General features: G+C 45.8%; 1 long non-coding RNA gene across 1 annotated transcript in view; it reads left to right on the top strand.

Annotated features, from left to right (window-relative positions):
- Window positions 1-290: 290 nt before the first annotated feature.
- LOC141576769 (uncharacterized) overlaps window positions 291-19619 on the top strand; it is a 34580-nt gene continuing 15251 nt past the window's right edge. Inside the window, exons 1-2 of the long non-coding RNA XR_012505188.1 lie at window positions 291-338; window positions 4752-4904. This is a non-coding gene — a long non-coding RNA (uncharacterized LOC141576769). The remainder of the gene's footprint in view (window positions 339-4751; window positions 4905-19619) is intronic.

Here is a 19619-nt window from a genome sequence, read left to right as displayed (position 1 = left end):
CCCACCCTGACAGATGGGAGGGGATATCTCATTGTGGTTTTGATTTGCATTTCCCTGATGGTGAGTGATGTTGAGCACCTTTTCATGTACCTGTTAGACATCTGTGTGCCTTCTTTGGAAAAATGTCTATTCAGTTCCTCTGCCCTCTTTTTAAATCAGATTGCTTGTTTTTTGCTGTTGAATTGTAAGAGTTATTTATATGTTTTGGGTGTTAACCCCTTATCAGATATACAGTCTGAAAGTACTTTCTCCCCTTCTGTCTGTTACCCTAACCTCTGCTTTCTGGATGACAGGGGTCCAGGCACTTGGGAATCTCTGCTTCTCACGTGTTTCCAATGGTGAGTGGGTGAGGGCTTTGTTCTGATAAAACTGTGCACAACCGTGGGTCACTACCCCTTCTTTTAGAAGGTGGGCTCTGAAGAGGGCAGTGTGGGCAGGGATATTTCCCTGAAGTCATCATTTGGATGTACATGTGCCCTGAAACTCACATCTTCTTGCCCGGATGTGATGGGGGAATTTGCAAAGGGAGTACCTTGCAGTTAAGAGACTGACCATGTGCTCTTGTGTCTTGTTGGAAGGAACTGGAAACAGAGTTGTGTGGAACAGGGACTCCTCCAGGTCACAAGGCTCAGTTCAGACTTCTGGGATGCAGAGACCTGCTCTGAGCCACTGTCACTGAGGAGGGAAGGGCCTCAGGCAGGATGGAGGAGTTGCTGGATTTCACTTGCCCTGTTTGTCAAGTATCAGCTCTGGTGATGTGTGGCACATGGGCTTAGCTTTGGGCATGTATTAGGAGAGGTTCCTGGGGAAGGGCTGGCTTTTTCCTCTGATTGAGGTCCTACTGTATGCCAAGCACAGCAGTCCTCTGAGTCAGGGCTGGAAAGCCAGTCACAGAGAGGTCAGGGAGTTTCCAGGTCACACAACATTAGGGGCATCATTACGTTCTGATGCAGACCTGACGCCCAGCCCATATTCTCTCTCCTTTCCCAGGACCATCATGATCCCACATGTCAGCATCACCCAGATAGGCTCAGGTATGGGCACTGGGACCTTTCCTGCCTAACATGCCATGAGCCTTAAGAGGGAGGACAAGACACATCCTGAGTCCATGATGCCCAGAAGCTGCTCTCAGCGAGAGGCCCAGCACACACTCTTGGATGAATCCTATCTCTGTCCTGAGTCACTCTTTCCTCCCTGCCTCAGTTCTTCTGCCCACATGGGGCTGGAAACAGCAGCCACTTCACAAGGGTCTAAGGAACCTCCAGGATCCTGGAAGCAGTGCCCTCACACAGGGAGCACGGTGGTGTCAGCCTCCATTGTCTCATTAACTTTTCCTCACCTCTTTGCTGGATGAGGAGTCCTAGCAGTGTCCTGGCTTGTCCCAATTCTCACCCCAGATCAGGGTCCAGCAGGGGGTGGTGTCCAGGCTGGACTCTCCTCTGCCCCTTCTGGGCACCATCACTCCCCACACCTTGGCTGCCTGGACACTGTCTTCCAGGGGCCACTCTGTGCCTCCCACACCTACCTAGCATCCACCCACCCTGGGTTACTCCATCGCCCTCTGGCCCTTGGACACACACCTACTCCGTGTTGAGTGGAAAGGAGGTGAAAGTCATGCTGGGCCTCCTGGACAGTCTGGGGGTGCCGGATATCCCCATCCTGCCCACCGCCCCAAGATCCCAAGTTGGGGACAGAGTGTGCCTCCGTTCATATTCTGATTTGCTCAGATTCTCAGCACCTACTTTGCTGGGTGGATATGGGGGCAGAGGGATGATGTAAAAGCAGGAGACCTGGACAGCAGAGCATGAGAAGGGGGCTAGCCCAGGCTGGTCTCATAACCCCCTTAGCCTTGGCTTTCTCATCTTTAAAGTGGGACAGACTATTGTGAGTTGAGCAGGATTCTGACCCATAGCCAAGCACTGTCCTACACGCATAAGGGAAGCTCACTGACTCCCCATGAAAATCTGTGGGGCAGGGACAGGCGTTATCACCCATTTCTGCAGAAGTAACTGAGGCACAGAGAGAACAGGGGAGGTGACCACCCCAGATTACAGAGCCCAGGCCATCTGGTTCCAGTGTCCAGGCTCATGGTCAGTGCCCACTCTGGGTTTCCCTCCTCCCTTCACCCTCCACTGGGACCCATGGCTGCAGCCTCATCTCAGTGTGATTGTTCATGGGGAGCAGGAGGGGGGCACTGAGGGCCCGTTTCTCTGAGCACTGCTTTCCCAGAAGTCTCAAGGGGTTGACTGTATTCACTACTGGACACACAGGCCTGGCCCCAGGCCAGCCACACTGCAAAGCGTGAATCAATGATTGTTGAGTGAATACCTGAAACTCTGAATGTACCTGCATGTTGCTCCCATTTCCTCATCTCCACATCTGGCTGCCCGACCAACACCTCGTTTCATCAGGCCTCTGCCAGGGACAGTCAAGGGGACCAGAGCTGCTCATCTGGGGACAGGGAGCCTCAGGGGCCCTGTGGCTGTCCCAAGCATCTCCTGGGCCAATTCACAGGGAAGCCCAGCCAGCTTCCAGGAACAGCAATCAGGTCCCAATCCCAGGGGTGTAGAGTAGGTCTTGAGGGGTGTTTCCTGAGACTGACTTTGTGTATGAAGGGGTCCTGGGGGTCAGGCTGCTTTCAACCTCCATTCCAGGCCCACACCCCTGCTGGCAGCATGGAGCTACTCATAAAGGACACAGGCCGTGGGGCCAAGAATATAGCAGGGCTCTGCTCCCTCTCTGTGGCTCAGTGTCCTCATCTGTAACAGAGAACTAGTAACAGGGCCAAGGGAGGGCTCACTGAGACCCTCCTCTGTAGCTTTGGTTGGACACTTCCCTCCCTCTGCTCAGTGCCCTTCTCTGTAATAGAGAACTAGTAACATTTTTCTTAGCCCCTTTTGGCCCCATTTTTCTGAGTCTCTTTCCACATTGGGCCCAGGGCTTTCACAGAGATCACAGACTTGGGAGGTAATCAGAGTGTGGTCTCAGCCCTAGTGGTCCCAACTGAGGCCAGAGGAACTTCAGGAGGGGTGGGAATCCAGAAGTGCTTCATGGAGGAGGTGAGATCTGAGCTGTGTCCCCAAGGATGAGCTGTCATTCAGCTGAGGCCTGGCACTGAGCAGGACCCATGTACATGTTGAATGAGGTTGTGAATGAATGAATGGGCACCCCTCTAACAGAGAGTGAGGGGGGAAGTCCCCCAGGCCAAAGCAGGAAACACAGGGCAACCTGGGGGAGCAGATGGCGGGGCTGCAGTGTGATGCCTGCCTCAACCTTTATGGGTGTCTTGCCCCCACTTTAGCATGTGTTCTGGTGGATTGGGAGCCCTTGCCTCTCCTCTGCTCCAGGATCCTGCTCTTCATTCCCAGCAACACCAGCCTGTGTCACCTCAGTGTCCCCAAGTGGACCTGGACCTCTCTTGTGGGAGATTGTGAAGAGGGAATTGGTGTGCAGCCCAAGACTGAAGTGGGAGGGAGAGGATAATAGGGACCTCCAGAGGGGATCATGGGCTGGGGGAAATCGGAGGGGTGGGGAAGGCAGAGACTCAGGGCTGAAGGATCCTGCTAGTGGTGGCTCCTTCACAAGGGGCTTCACAGGGAGGAAGCATTCATGGGGTAAAGGCAGAGCTCAGTTTGGGGCTCACTGACATGGAACACCTCATCACAGAGACGTCCAGAGGAGCTGGATATAGGGAACAAATGTGCCACTGATATCAGGGTCAGAGCCTGAGACCCAGATGAGGTGGGGTGTTGGTGCAGGGGAAGGGGCTTTAGGATGTCAAGATGTTCATTCATTGGGGTCCTCAGGGTGGGGATCTTCATGTTCATTTCACAGCCACCTGGTGCCTGACAGAGCTAGGCTTAGGGAGGTCACTGAGTAGACACGTGCTGACAACCTAGATTCACCTGTTTTCACATAAAGTCCCTGGTGTGAAGCCAGGTGGCACTCTTTAGAGTCATACACCCTCACCCCTGGGCTCTCTGTGTGCCTAGAGCCCAGTGGCACCTTACCTCCCACTCCCCACTGCAGGACCCTTTGCACACCTGCATTTCCACAAGCTATAAAACATCTTCTCTTGCTGAGTGTTTACCCTATGAAAACTCATTGCCCAAGGAAGAGAGGCCTCACATCCTGCCCTTATTAAAGTGGTAAAGCCTGTTGTTCAGAGAAGCCCCTGACAGATCTCACAACCAACCAGGTACCTGTGCATGAATTGATCATGCAGCCCCCTCCTCCTTGTGTGAACAGCACCCCCCCAATAACAGACCCCACACACTCAACCTTGGCGCTCGTGTAGGCACCTCTTGCCTGTGTGGCCTGATGTTGCCTATAGCAGTGTCCCTATTAAACTTTCCTAGACCCTTCTCAGACGCTGGTAATTCTTTACCAACCCAAGTAACTAGCCCGCCATTGTGCCCACAACACCTGAAACAGAATTGGCTAAATTATGCAGATGATGCAGTTTAATTTGCTTTAAAGGTGAAATCAAGGTTTACAAATAAAAGCAACATACGTACTCAAGGCAGGACTAAGAACTCACACGGATAACTAAGACCCTCCACGCGCATCCCACTGTGGCCTCAGGGCCTTTGCGCTGGCTGCTCTTTCAGCCAGGATCTCTCTCCGCCTGCTTCTTGAACACCTCCAGGAATGTGCTCAAATGTCCTCCCTGACCTTATTTTTCTCCATGGAACATATCACCTCCGGACATTCTGTATATTTTACTTAATTTTCTCTGTGTCCCCCACCAGGCTGTCTGCTGCATGAGAATGGAGACCTGCCTGCTTCACTCCCTGCTGTGCCCGGTATATGGAACCCGCCCAACACACAGTAGGACCTCAGCGAATACGTGACGGATGTGTGATCACTGTAGGCCACAGACAAAGGTCTTCCCAGCAGTGATGGTAAGAGTCATTCATTCTCTACTTACTGAGCCCTACTGTGCACTGTATACTGACCTGGGTGGGAGGCATGCAGTGGATGAGACACAGTGAGCATACACAGCATGTTAGGAGGGACACGTGCTCTGGAGAGCACACAGGGCTGGGGGAGTGCAGGAGTGGAGGAGAAGAGGTCCAGGTGGAGACAATGGTGGCAGAAGAGACAGAGAGGTGGGGCCCAGGTCGTGCAGGGCTTGATGGCTCCTGTGAGGGCTTTTCCTCAGGGCAGCGGAACCATGGCTGGGCGTGGAGCAGGGGCCCGGTTCCTGAATGCTATGCTGGAGATGGAGCAGGTGTCTGCTTTGGAGATGTGCGTGGAGGAGGCTGTCCCTGTAGACTGTGCAGGCAAGGATGGCTCCTCTGAGGGGGTGACATCTGAGCTGAGCCCTTGTATGGACCATGTTTCCACCTTCTGTAGACTGGATGCTTTCGTCTGCCCTGCAGGCCTATGCAGGACACACCCTGTTCTCAGTCACCTGGGCTTGGCCTCCTGCCTCCATTATGGGCCTTCCCACCCCAGAAGGAGTCCTTCTAGATCTAACGCACTACCCCCTCCACTGGACTTGGACTCACACTGAGCCACTGTCCACCTGCCCAACTCACCCAGAGTCAAGTCCAGACACTTGGGGGAGCCCCTCCACCCCAGAGCCCATGAACTTACTCAAATGGCCAGTCCTCAGCCTGCTCACATGCCTCACCCTCCCCTCCTGCAGAAACCCTGTGACAGATCCTGTCCACAGCACCCTGCTCTTCCCATCCTGACCCCAGGCTTTCCCATGGGGTGTGACCCCACATTGGGTGCAGTCCCCTCCTCCAGTCTGGTGACTAGAAACTACCTTTTCTTTTTTCTTTTGTTAATATATTTTTTTTAATTTTTATTTTATTGAGTTATAGTCAGTTTGCATTGTTGTGTCAATTTCCAGCATAGAGCATAATTTTGTCAATTGTGTTTACTGTTTCAAGAAACCATCTCTTCGCTTGATTTTTTCAAATGTTTCTAATATCTCTATTTTATTTATTTCCTCCCTGATCTTTATTATTTCCTTCCTTCTGCTTACTTTTGTTATTTTTTGCTCTTCTTTTTCTAATTCTTTTAGGTAAGTTTGATTTTTTATTGCAGTTGTTCCTCTTTTTTGAGGTAGACCTGATTCTCTCGCTATAAACTTCCCCCTAAGCACTGCCTTTTCTGGATCCCATATGTTCTGTGTGGTTGTGTTTTCATCATCATTTGTCTCACTGTGTTTTTTTATTTCTTCTTTGATTTTATCATCCACCCATTTTTTTTAAAGTAGTATGTTGTTTAATCTCCATGCTGTCATTTATTTCTCCTTTATTTTTCTGTAGTTAATTTCTAGTTTTATGGTATTGTAGTCAGAAAAAGTTGCTTCAAATATTTTCTATCGTCTTCAAATTGTTAATGCTTCCTTTGTGCCAAATACTTGTGCCAAAGTATATGATCTATCCTATAAAATGTGGTATGTGCACTTGAGAAGAATGTATATTCTATTTTAGGGAAATATAATGTTCTGAAATTATTAACCAAGACAAATTATTCTATTTTATCACTTAATTTCTATGTTGTCTTATTAATTTTATGTATGGAAGATCTGTCCAGTGATGTTAATGGATAGTTAAAGTCTTCTACCATGATTGTATTCTGATCAAATTTTCCCTTTTTATCTGTTAGTATTTTCTTTTTATCTGTTATGTATTTAGGTGCTCCTATGTTGGGTTCATATATGTTAATGAGTGTAATATATTCATCTATTACTCCTTTAATCATTATAAAATGTCTTTCTTAATCTTTCTTTATAATCTTTGTTTTAAAGTCTATTTTATTTGAAATCACTGTTGATATTCCTGCTTTCTTGTCATTTCCATTTTTGTGGGATATCTTTTTCAATCCTCTCACTTTCAAACTATGTGTGTCCTTCTCCTTAACGTGGGTCTCTTGTATACAGCGTATTGTAGATACTTGCTTTATTATCCACTCTGCACTCTATGTCCTTTGACTAAAGCATTTAGTCCATTGACATTTATAATAATTATTGATAGATATGTGTTTATTACATTTTGAACTTTGTTTTGCAGTTGATTTTGTATTTCCTCTTTGTTCCTTTCTTTTTCTTTTTGTGGTTTGATAATTTTCCTTTTTATTATCTCTGTGTCTTTTTAGTTTTGTGACTCTATTGTAACTTTTTGGCTTGTGGTTACCCTACTTTGTACATATATTAACCCATTACTATATCTGTTTGTTTTAAACAAACAGTAATATAAGCTCAAACTCATCCTACCAAGAACAAAAAAGAGAGAGAGACAGACAGACAGAGAGAGAGATAGAGAAACCTGTATATTTTCTTGCTCGCCTCCCCCACCCTTAATGATTTAGATGTCCTCTTTTATGATTTCATGTTTATTCTGTTGTAATTCATTGTAGCAATCACCTTTCCAATTATGGTTTTCTCCTTTTTGTAGCCTCCTGCTTCTTTTCTATTTAGAGTAGGTCTTTCAATATTTCCTTTAGCATAGGTTTAGTGTTGCTAAATTCTTTTAGTTTTTGCTTGTCTGTGAAGTTCTTTATCTCTCCTTCTATTCTAAAGGATAGCCTTGCTGGATAAAGTATCGTAGGCTGCATCATTTTTTCATTCAGGACTTTGAATATTCCTTGCCCCTCCCTTCTGGCCTGTACTGTTTGTGTAGAGAAATCAGCTGAAAATCTTATGGGGGTTCCCTTGTATCTCATTCTTTGTTTTTCTCTTGCTGCCTTTAGAATCATTTCCTATTCTCAACCCTGGTCATCCTAATTGTAATATGTCTTGGTATGGGTCTGTTTGGGTCCTCCTTGTTTGGGACGCTCTGTGCTTCCTGTATTTGGATATCTGATTCCTCCTTTAGGTTTGGGAAGTTTTCAGTCATGATTTCTTCAAATACCTTTTCAATCCCCTTTGTTCTTTCTTCTTCTTCTGGGACCCCCATTATGAGTAGGTTGGCATGCTTTATGTTATCCCATAGGTCTCTTATATTGCTTTCATTGGTTTTTATTTGTTTTCTCTCAGCTGTTCTGTTGTCCTGTCTTCTAAGTCACATATTCATTCCTCTCAATTATCTAGCCTACATTTTACAGCCTTTAGCTCAACTCTCATCCCAGCAAATGAGTTTTCCAATTTTCACTGGCTCCTCTTTAGAGTTTCAATTTCGTTTTTTGACATATTCTCTGTCTCTATAGACAATCTCTTAGTTTCTTCAGTACTTTGATCACTCCTTTCTTGAAATCATCTAGTAGACTATCAATATCTATTTCATTGATTGTTCTTTCAGGGGATTTTTCTTGTTCTTTTAATTGAGAGAGGTGGCTCTGCTTCTTCATCTTGCTTATATCTCTCTGGCACTATGGCTTATGGAGTATCAATTATCTACTGTGGTCCTTTAGAAGTTTATTTATTTATATAAAGTGGTTGCAGAAATAAAACTAAGCACAAAGAAATTAGTTTTAAAAGCAGTATAATCAATAACAGAGGAACATATTGAAACAAGATAACAATTGAGTTGGGATGAATTTTTAAAATATTAAAGGAAGAAAAATATTTGAGAACAGAGTATAATCAAAACAGAAGAACAAAACAAAGATAAAAATGAAATTGGACAAATTGAAAGATAATATAAGTATTTTAAAAGAAAATTTTAAAAGGGATTATAAATATATATATAAAAAATATTTAAGAAGTAACATTTAAAAAGTAAAAGAAAATGGAACAGAAAAAGAAGTGAGGATGTTCCCGTGGAGATTGTGTGCCCTTAATAATTTTATCAAGAGGTCTTTCTTAAATAAGTGTGGTTGCCAAGTCTTACTTCTGTGCCTTTTGTCTGTTATCCCTTTAGTTACAGATGTGGCCATTAACCTGTTAACCAGAGCCTACCCTGGCTATTGAATGGGGACTCCTATTTGTTTTGTGGTTGTCATGGCTCCTGCCCCTGCCTTGCTTCATGAACTCAGCTCATTGGTTCCAGAGACCCTCTGGTCACACCCTTGGTCTGTGCTGCTCCCAGTGCCTGTAGGTAGACATGTCACATCTCCTCCCAATGCTGCATCTTGGTGCTGCTCTCCTGCATGTTAGGTGGGCAGGGTGTGCCCCTTCCCAATGCCATGTCCAGGTGCAGCAGTCCTGCACAGTAGTTGGGTTGGTTGCTCCCCTGTTCAGTGCTACTCCCCACTCCACATCTGTTCCACACTCTGTAGGTGGGCTTGAGGCAAATGGCCACACCAGCCCTAGTCCCTGCTCTTTGCCAGAACTCTGCTCCTTGTTCATTTCTCTTAGAGGTGCGAGTTCATAGACGCACCAGTACAGAACCTTCCTATATGTCTGGGGATGTAAACAAGTCTGAGTCTCACCTATGAGGCTGCAGAACTGCCAGGTACATATTCAGGTTTCAACCCCACCTCTGCCTGGGTGGGTATGATGGCTGTGGCTGAGCCTCATCTCTCTTTTTCTGAGAAATCACCAGTTATGTTGCTGTGGGTCAGCAGAGACAAAGGACAAAATTCCCCTTCCCTCAGGCAAGCCAGCAATGTTGCTTTGCTTTATTTTTTTTCTTATTTTATGGAGGGCCCAGGCTGTTCTGCTCTGTATACAATCCAAGCATTTGTCCACAGCACACTGTCGTCCCCCAGGTTTACCTCTGTACAGTCAACCAGAGTCTGCCTGGATCCAGCAGCCTGTCCCTTCCCATCCCTGATTCACTTCTAGGTTTGGGGGTTGTTGAAACACTTTGTGCCCATGTAACTTAATTCTGTCAGTCAAGGGCGGTTCTGTACACATCTGAGCCTCAGAGGTTCCCTGTCCATCCTGCTGACCTCTCCGTTGGAAAGGGGAGACCCAGTCAACCAGCACTATCCCTCCTTTGCTGCTCCCTCTTCAAAGGACCAAACCCAAGCCATTTTGCATTTTCTTCCTTCTTTTTTCCGTTTCTCCTACCAGATTGGTGGCACATTTTGTCTTTTGAAGATGGCAATGTTTTATCAAAGTTCAGCAGATGTTCTGAGTGGATGGGTGTGTCTGTGAATGTCAATCTTGGTGTATTTATTGGAGAGGATAAGATACAATTATCCTTCTACTCCACTAACTTGGCCTTTCTCCAAGAATATGCACTCTTAATAATTTTGTCATAAGGTTGTTTTTAATTATGGGTGGTTGCCAAGTCTTCCTTCCATGCCTTTTGCCTGTTATCCCCTTTGTTGGTCGTGTGGCTGGTGTTCTGGTGGCCCGAGTCTGCCCTGGCTATTGAGCAGGAGCTCCTTTTTTTCCTGTGGTTGTCACACTCCTGCCCATATCCTGCTGTGAAAACTCCACTTGCTGGTTCCAGAGGCCCTCCAGTCGTGCTCCTGGTCTGTGTCCCAGCATCAGTAAGTGGGTGGTCTGCACCCCCACCAGATGCCTGGTCCCAGCACCACACTCATGCAAGGTTGTTGGCAGGTAGCTCCCCTGCCGCATTAGGTCCATGCTTCATAGGTGGACTCAGAGAAAACAGCTGCACTAGCTCTCACCCCTGCTCTGTTCCAGAACACTGCTTCTTGTCCATTTGTCTTAGAAGAGCCAATTCAGAGAGGCATCGGTGTGTAATGGTCCCCTCTGCTTGGGACTGTAAACAAATCTCAGTGCCACCTATGAGGTTGTGGAGCCCCTAGGTAGGGATTCAGGTTTTGAACCCTCCTTCACCTGGGATCCATGAACCAGAAAATATGGTGGCTATGGCTGAGCCTTGACTCTCTTCTCCCAAGAAGTCTCCAATAATGGCACTGTGGGTCTGTGGACACAAAGGCTACAGATCCCCTTCCCCCTAGGGCACACCAGCAGTGTTGCTTTGTCTTTTTTTTTTTTTTGATTTTATGGGGGACCCAGGCTGTTCTAATCTGTATACTCTCCCAGCCATGGCACACAGAACATTGCAGTCCTCCAATGTTTCCTCTGTACAGTCAGCCCGAGTCCTCTGCTCAACTCAGACATCCTGTCCCATCCCACCCCTGTTGGTTCAAGTCTAGGGCTGGGGATCATTGGGGCTCTTTGTGCCCAATTAACTTAGTTCTGTCAGTCAAAGGCTATTCTGTACAGATCTGAGCCGCAGATGTTCCCTCTCCATCTTGCTGAACTCGCCATTGGAGTTGGGTAGACCCAGTGTATTAATGCTATTACTCCTTTGCAGCTCCCTCCTCATTGGAATGGTCCTGAACTATTTTCCTTTTTCTTCTTTTCTCCTTTTCTCCTACCAGATTTGTGGAAAATTTTATCTTTTGAAGAAGGCAATATTCTGTCAAAGTTCAGCAGGTGTTCTGGGTGGTGGGTGTGTCTGTGGATGTCACTCTTGGTTAATTTTTGGGAGACGGTGAGCTCTGAGCATCTTTTTTACTCCACCATCTTTCCTCCTCCTTCACTTTTTCTTTTGATTGTAACACTTAGTCCATTGACATTTATAGTAGTTATTTTATAGATGTGGTTTTATTGCCATTTTGAAATTTGTTTTCCAGTTGATTTGGTATTTCTTATTTGTTTCTTTCTTTTAATTATTTTTATTTTTGTCATTTGATATTTCTTTTCTATAAGCTTGGTTTCTTTTTGGGTTTTATGACTCTTTATATACTTCTGATTTGTGGTTATCTTGTCTTTCAAGTATGGTAACCTCTTACTTCATCTGTTTGGTTTTAGTTGATAGTCATGTAGGCTCAAGTGCATCCTAAAAAGAAAGAAGACAAAAAGAAAGAAAAAAAAAAAAGAAAGGGAACAAAATCTATATTCTCTTGCTCTCCTCTTTCACCTTTTATGATTTTGCTATTCTCTCTTTCTTTCTTGCTGTCTTTATTGACTTGCTGACTAATTTATATCTTCATGTTTTCCCTTGCAATTCACTGTATTTATTGCATTTCCAATTATGGTTTCCTAATTTCTATAGCTCCCTGTTTATGTTTTATTTAGATTAGAACTTTCAATTTTTTTTTTTTTAGCATAGATTTAGTACTGCTGAATTCTTTTAGTTTTGCTTGTCTGTGAAATTCTTTCTCTCTCTTTCTGTTCTAAAGGAGAGTCTTTCTAGATAGAATATCATAGTTTGCAGCCTTTTCTCATTCAGGACTTTAAATATAACTTGCCACTCCCTTCTGGCCAGAAGTTTTTACGTAGAGAAACCTGCTGAATGCTTATGGGGCTCCCTTGTAACTAACATTTTGTTTTTCTCTCACTGCCTTTAGAATATTTTCTTTATCTTTAACTTTAACCATTTTAATTATAATATGTCTTTGTGTAGGTCTGTTTGGTTTCTTCTTGTTTGGGACCCTCTGTGCCTCCTGTACTTGGATAATTCTTTCCTTCTTAAGGTTTGGAAAGTTTCAGTCATAATTTCTTTAACTATCTTTTCAATCCCCTTTTCTCTTTCTTCTCCTTCTGGGACCCACTATTATGCATAGGCTGGCACACTTTATATTATCTTGCTTTAATTGGTTTTTATTGGCTTTTCTGTCTGCTGTATTGGGTTATTTCTTTTATCTTGTCTCCTAACTCATTTATTCATTCCTCTGCATTATCTAGTCTGCTTTTGATTGCCTGTAGTTGAATTTTCTATTTTTAACTAGCTCTTCTTTATAGTTTAAATTTTCTTTTCAAAGTTTTCTGTCTCTTTTGATAGTCTCTGTTATTTCTTTCAGTGCATAGATCATTCCCTTTTTGAAGTCTTGTAGACTATCAGTCAATTTTACTGATTGTTCTTTCAGGGGATTTCTCTTGTTCTTTTAATTGAAAGTGGTTCCTCGGCTTCTTTATTTACTTATATTTCTCTGGCTCTATGTATTTCTTCTAGACCCGTTTCTGAGCTGTGGTGTGTAGTAGGCAGGGTGGGAGCACTTCAGTTTTGAAGAAAAATAGGCAGGAGGTGTCCACTGGGGATTTCCCTCTGTGGTGTTGTCTGTCACTTGTTATGCAGACTTACAAAGTACTATTTGTTGATGTTGGCTTTATCCCTGCCTTAGCTATGGGAATGTCAGCCACCTACTCTGGTGCCCCTCAGGTTCTGAGCCCCAGGAAACATCAGTGCAGATCCAGCAGTGTCAGTCCCTTGGACCTGCCTTAGCAAGTGTGTAGTCACACACATGAATTTGTGGTCCACTACAGGTTCAGCTCAAACCCCAATCCCGCATCCACATATGGAACCATACACCACCCTGTTCTAAATACCCTCACTGGCCACCCTTCTTGAGTCAGAACTCCACTAACTGCCTGTAAGTCCCAGAGGTGTGGATCCACAAAGTGACCAGAGAGAGCAAATCCACCCTCTCTGCCTGGGGCTGTAAACAAATCTCAGTCCCGCCTGTGAAGTTGCAATGGCACAGGATATGGATTCAACATTCAGCTCTGCCTTTGTGCAGCAGTGTTGGCTATGACCAAGCCCCATTTCTCTTCTCATGAGAACACACCAACAATGGAGCCAAGTGGAGAAAGTGACTTTGGCACAGCCATGCATCATTCCTCCCCCATTATACCAACATTGGTGCTTTTTTATGAGAGTTTCAGTCTGTTCTGTTCCACACACACACACACACACACAGCCAGAGCTCACACTGCCCTCTAGTTTCCTGATGCTACCTCTCTGCAGTGTGACCCAGCCCTCTGCCTGGGCTCTTCACTGACTCCAGTAGCCAGTCCTGGCTCATCCCTGCTAGTTCATGTATAGGGCTGGTCATCACAGGGACCCTCTGTGTCAGTATTCCCCAGTTCTGCCTGCCATGCAGTTGCCACTGTCTCCTCCAAACCTTGGAAGCTCTGCTTCTTTCCTAGCTGATCTCCCAGCTAGAGAGGTTGTGTCCCAGTGTGAGGGTGCCTTTCTTCCTATGCTACTTTTTCCCTGCAGGATCAGTCCTGCACTGAATTTGTGTTTTTTCTTTTTATTCCTTACCATATTTTGTGAGAATCTTCCTGTATTTCAAAATGAGAGACACTGTGCCAGAGTTCAGGAGGTTTCTGTGCAATTCAATGTTTTTGTAGATGTAATTCTTTGTGTATTTGTGGGACAGGTCAAGCTGTGAGTCTGTCTACTCTGTCACTTTGGCTCCTTCAAATTTTAAAATAGGGCTAGGTCTTTCTTAATTACTCTCAACAAGCTGTTGTAGTTTCCAGCATACATGTCTTGTAATTTTTCCTTGCCTCTATTGGATGCTGATTCAGAACATACACAACCTTCTAGAGAAACCTGTCCCACCCTGCCATTTGCTGCCAACTAGCTGGCTGTGTCTGAGTCACCAAAAGGTTCTGTTCTTTATCTGATTCTTAATTCTTTAGAATTTATCATTTTACTCTCATAAATGCTGATTGTACTTGTAACAAATACTTCAAAATAATAAACTTTATGCTGTGGATTCAATATGAATGAATCTCAAGTAACATATGCTTTAAATACCTTAGAATTAGTAAAGCAATATAGATACATTATGAACACTTGAAATGTTGCCTAAAGGAAAAGTGCAGAGATTTGCAAATCCCACCCCCAGAAGTGACCGTCATGAATGGCTTGGTGAACATCTCTCAGTCTCTATCTCTCTTATTCTCTCTGCCTCTGTCTCTCACACACCACAAGATTCATTTACATCTATGATGTTTTGACACATATGTGGTCATAGATGGCATCTGGGATGTAGATGATGGATTAACAAGCATCCAAACTGAGGGCTTCCTTGACATCAGGTAAAGACCTAGCAGTCATTTTTCCAGCTGCACAACAATCATTCCTCCATGTGAACCAGAACTGATGAATCCCACCCCCTCTCCATGAACATTAGTGTTGCTTCCAATCTCCTACCAGTTAAACCAGAACTGTGATGAACATCCTTGAAAAGACATCTTTGAAAAATTGTGCAAGAATTTTAGTATGATCAACACTAAGCATCAGCACTACTCGGAAAGGGGTGAACTTGTGGAACTGTAATTCATCCTGCATACTCTTCTCCCAGAGAGGAGTGTCTGCTCACTCTTCCCTCCAGGGGATGTACTGTGGCCTCTGCCTCCTCATGTTGTCACCAGAGCTGGTTGTCACCAGGCTAAAGCCCTGCCAGTGTGATGGTGACCAATGCTGTCTCCAAAGTGTGTACATCTGTGTGCATCCTCACTTGAGAGTTCAAGCACCTCTAATATACACTGGCCACCTGCATTTCCTCTTGTTGGAATTGCATGTGTTTGTTCTGTTTCTGTTTAGAACACAGTGTTTCAAGAAGTTTTTGGACCACAGGTATGTGAAAACTTTCTCTGACTTTAGGTTATGAAAAATGATTTTTCCAGTTTGTGGTTTGACTTTCATGGCTTTTGAATATTTTTATTTTTTATTTTGTAGGTTATGTTTTGCCACAGGAAGAGCTAAGCATCTCCCTTCTGGCTCTGGTTTCACACATAGAATAGCAGTGCCTATCTCGAGATTATGCACATAGTTACTAAAAATTTTCATTTTGTACATCTCATGTTTAATCCACCTGGGTTTCCCTTTCAAATAACCAAAATGCTACTTCAAGTAAAAAAAAAAAACCTAAAACAACACTCCCTTTTTAAAATATGAGAGCAGACACAAACAGCCACCTTTTGTATGATTTCATTGATAGGGAACATACAGGGTAGGGAAAGACACACAGAAAGAAAGAGGATTAGGGCTTGTCAGGGGCTGGGGGAGGGAGAAAAAAGAATGTGTGCTTTGGATACAGGGTTTTATTATGAGGAAAGAAACAGTCTGAAACTAGACAGTGATGATGCTTACACAGCATTGTGAATGCACTTAATGCTCCTGAATTGCACAATTTAAAATGGAAAAATATCTAAATTTTATTATTGTAAACTTAAAACATAAAAATAGATGATACTCTAAATGACATGAAAGTAAACAAGGAAATTACAGAAAAAACAAACAAAAATGATGCCACGAGAAGGGAAGTAAAGTTCGGGTCTGGGAGTGGGTTGATTCTGAGAATTAGATGACAGTGTTGGTGTTTGCAGAGGCATCTCAGCCCTTAGGGGTGGTGATGCCTGAATTGGCTCTGGGTCTCATAGAAGTGTGTGTGTAGGTGCAGGAGGAGCTACAAGATCAGGCTCAGGGTCTCCCTGCAGGACTGGTAATGTAACCTGGCTCTAGGTCTCCTGTAGGGCTAGTCTTACAGTCTCCCTGCAGAGCTGGTGGGATGTGACACGGTTCTGTGTTTTTTGCAGGTGCAGGTTCGGGTTCCCTTGCAGGGTTGATAGAATGGGACCCAGTCCTGTGTCTCCTGCAGGATCCAGCTCAGGATCTCATGCAAGACCAGGCTCAGGGTCTCTTTGTAAGGCTTGTGGAATGAGACCCCATCCTTTTTCTCCTGCAGCAGCAGATTCATGGTGTCCCTGCAAGGTTTTGCAATTTCACCCTACTCTGTATCACCTGCAGGAGCAGGCTCAGACTGTCCCTGCTGGGTTGTTGGAATATGACCCAACTCTGATTCTCTTGCAGAAGCAGGCTCAGGGTACCTCTACAGGGCTAGTCAATTTTGTTCCAGTCCTTGGTCCCTTGCAGGTGCAGGATTGGGGTCTTCCTTCAGGGCTGGTGAAATGTGACTCAGCTGTTGGTCTCCTGCAGAAACAGGCAGAGTTTCTCCCTGCAAGCCTTGTGGAATGAGACCCAGTGCTGGGTCTCCAACAGGAGCATGCTCGGGGTCTCTATGCAGGGCTAGTGGAATTGGACCTGGCTAATGGTCTCCCTGCAGTGCTGTTGGAATTGGTCCAATTCTTGGGTGTCTTGAAGGTGCAGGCTCTAAGTCTCCCTGCATTGCTGGTGAAATGTAAGCCAGTTGTGGTTCTCCTGAAGGAACAGTCTCAGGGTTTCCCTGCAGGGCTGGTGGATGGGACATAGTCCTGGGTTTCCTGGAGGAGCAGGCTCTGGGTCATTTTAGAGCTGTTGCAATATGACCAATCTCAGGTTCTCCTGCAGGAGTAGGCTCGGGGCCTTCCTGCAGGGCTAGTGGAATTGGACACAGCTCATGGTCTCCCTGCAGTGCCATTGGAATTGGTCCAATTCTTGGGTCTTTTGAAGTTGTAGGTTCTAAGTTTCCCTGCATTGCTCATAGAATGTGACCTGGCTGTGGGTCTTCTGCAGGAGCAGGCTGATAAATTACCTGTAGGGCTGGTGGAATGTGACATGGCTCTTAGTCTCCTGCCAGAGCTGATTCAGGGTCTTTCCACAGGGCTGGTAGAATTGGCCCCAGGCCTGGGTCTCCTGCATGTGCAGGCTCAGGGATCCCTGCAGGGCTTGTGGAATGTGACTGGGTTTCTGTTCCCTGCAGGGGCAGGCTCAGAGTTTCCTTGCAGTGTTGCTGGAATGGCACATGGCTCTGAGTTTCCTGTAACAGCAGTCTTATGTTCTTTCTACAGGGCTAGTGGAATATGACTCAGACCTTGGTCACTTGCAGGAGCAGGCTAGTTTTCTCCCTGCTGGGGTGGTGGAATCAGACCCTGTCCTGGGTCTTCTGCAGAAGCAGGCTCCAGGTCTTCCTGCAGGGCTGTTGGAACATGACCCCATCACTGGTTCTGCTTCAGGAATAGGCACAGGATCTCCTTGCAAGGATAGTGTAATTGGACCCAGCTCAGGGGTCACTACAGTGCTGATGGAATGTGACCTGGCTCTGTGGTTCCTGCAACTGTAGGTTCTGTGTTTCCCTTCAGGGTTGGTTTAATGGGACCCATTCCTGGGTCTCCTGTAGAAGTAGGCTCAGAGTCTCCCTGCAGGGCTGGTGGAATGGGACCCATCTCTGGGTCACCTGCCAGAACAGATTTGGACTCTACCTTCAGTCTGGAGGGATTGGGCCTGTTCCTGCATTTCCTGCAGGAACAGGCCTTGGGTCTTCCTGGAAGAATACTGTAATATGACCCATCTCTGGTTCTCTTGCAGGAGAGGCTCATGGTCTCCCTAGAAGTTTAGCAGAATTTGTCCCATTCCTTGGTCCAAGGCTCAGGGTATCCCTGCAAGTTTGGTGGAATGGGACCTAGTTCTTTGTCTCCTGCAGCAGCAGGTTCTGTTCTCTTTGCAAGGCTGGTGGAATGTGACTCCACTCTGTAGCATTTTTTGCAGATGCAGGCTTAGGGACCCCACCAGAACTGATGGCTCTTAGTCTCCTATGGGAGCAGTTGAGGGATTCCCTGCAGAGCTGGTGGAATTCATCCCAGTCCTCGGTCTCTTGCAATTGCAGGCTCAGTGTCTCCCTGCAGGGTTTGTGGAATATGACTTGACTGTGGGTATCCTGCAGGAGCAAGCTCAGTGTTTCCATGCAGGGTTGGTGGAATGAGATCTAGTTCTGGCTCTCCTACAGGAGGAAGCTGGGGTTCTCCCTGGAAAGACTGATGAAATTGGACTGGGATGTCTGTCTCCTGCAGGAGCAAGCCTAGGGATTACCTACAGAGCTGGTAGAATATCACACAACTCTTGTTCTTCTGCAGGAGCTGGCTCATGTTCTCTGGGAAGGGGTTGTTCTCCCCCAGGAGCAGGTTTGTAGTCTCACTACAGGGCTGGTGTTATGTGACCCGCTCTGTGTTTTCTGTAGATGCAGTCTCAGTGTTTGACTGCAGGTTTGGTGGAATGGGACGAAGTCCTGGGTTTCCTGGAGTAGTAGGCTCACAGTCTCCCTTCTGGGATATTGGAATGTGACCCAGTCATGTGTTTCCTGCTGAAGTGGCCTCAGGATATCCCTGCAGGGCTGTTGGAATTGTACCTCGCTCTGTATCATCTGCAGGATCAGGTTTGTGCTCTCCCAGCAAGGCTGGTGGATTTGGACCTATTCCTGGGTCTCCTGCAGGAGCAGGTTTTCAGTCTTCCTGCAGGGCTTCTGGAATATGACATATCTCTAATTTTCCTGCAGGATCAGGCTTGTAGGTCACCCAGCAAGGTTAGTGGAATTGGACCCACTTCAAGGTCTTAGTGCAGAGTTGATGGAATGGGACCCAGTCCTGGGTCTCCTGCAGGAATTGGCTCAGAGTCTCCCTGCAGGACTGGTGAAATTGGACCCATTCCTGAGTCTCCTGCAGGTGGAGGCCCTGCACCTTCCTGGAGGGATGATGGAATATGACAGAGATCTGGTTCTCCTGCAGGAATAGGCTCAAAGTCTCCCTACAAGGCTAGTGGAATTGGACACATTCCTGGATCCATTGCAAGTGAAGGCTTGGGGGTCTTCCTACAAAGCTGGTGGAATGTGATTTGGCTCTGAGTCTCCTGCAGGATTAGGCTCAGAGCCTCCTTGAAAGATTGGTGAAATGGGACACAGTGCTGTGTCTCCTGCAGTAGCAGGCTCAGTTTCTCCCTACAGTGTTGGTAAAATTGGACCTGGCTCTAATTCGAGTGCAGTAGCAGACTGAGGGTATACCTGCATGGCTGGCTTAGTGTGAAGGAACAGCAAGTCTTAATACATTGGCCCACTCCTGGGAAAAGTATAAACAGGGCTTGGTGCATGGTCTCTTGTATTGTCTGAAAAAGCCCCTTGAGATGTGTTGATTATGATGACCTCTTCCAAGAACTTGAACACTTTTAGAATCTCTGCCAACTCATCTTGTTTAGACTGAAGGAATCTGCCTTTCATCAGTTCTTGGAATAGAGATCAACACAAAATGAAAGAGGGAAGAAAAAATTACCAATCTATCTATTGAGAAA

The sequence above is a fragment of the Camelus bactrianus genome, unplaced genomic scaffold (assembly GCF_048773025.1).
Source record: "Camelus bactrianus isolate YW-2024 breed Bactrian camel unplaced genomic scaffold, ASM4877302v1 HiC_scaffold_32, whole genome shotgun sequence".
In the NCBI taxonomy this organism is placed as follows: domain Eukaryota; kingdom Metazoa; phylum Chordata; class Mammalia; order Artiodactyla; family Camelidae; genus Camelus; species Camelus bactrianus.
This window is presented reverse-complemented; position numbering and strand designations above follow the sequence as displayed.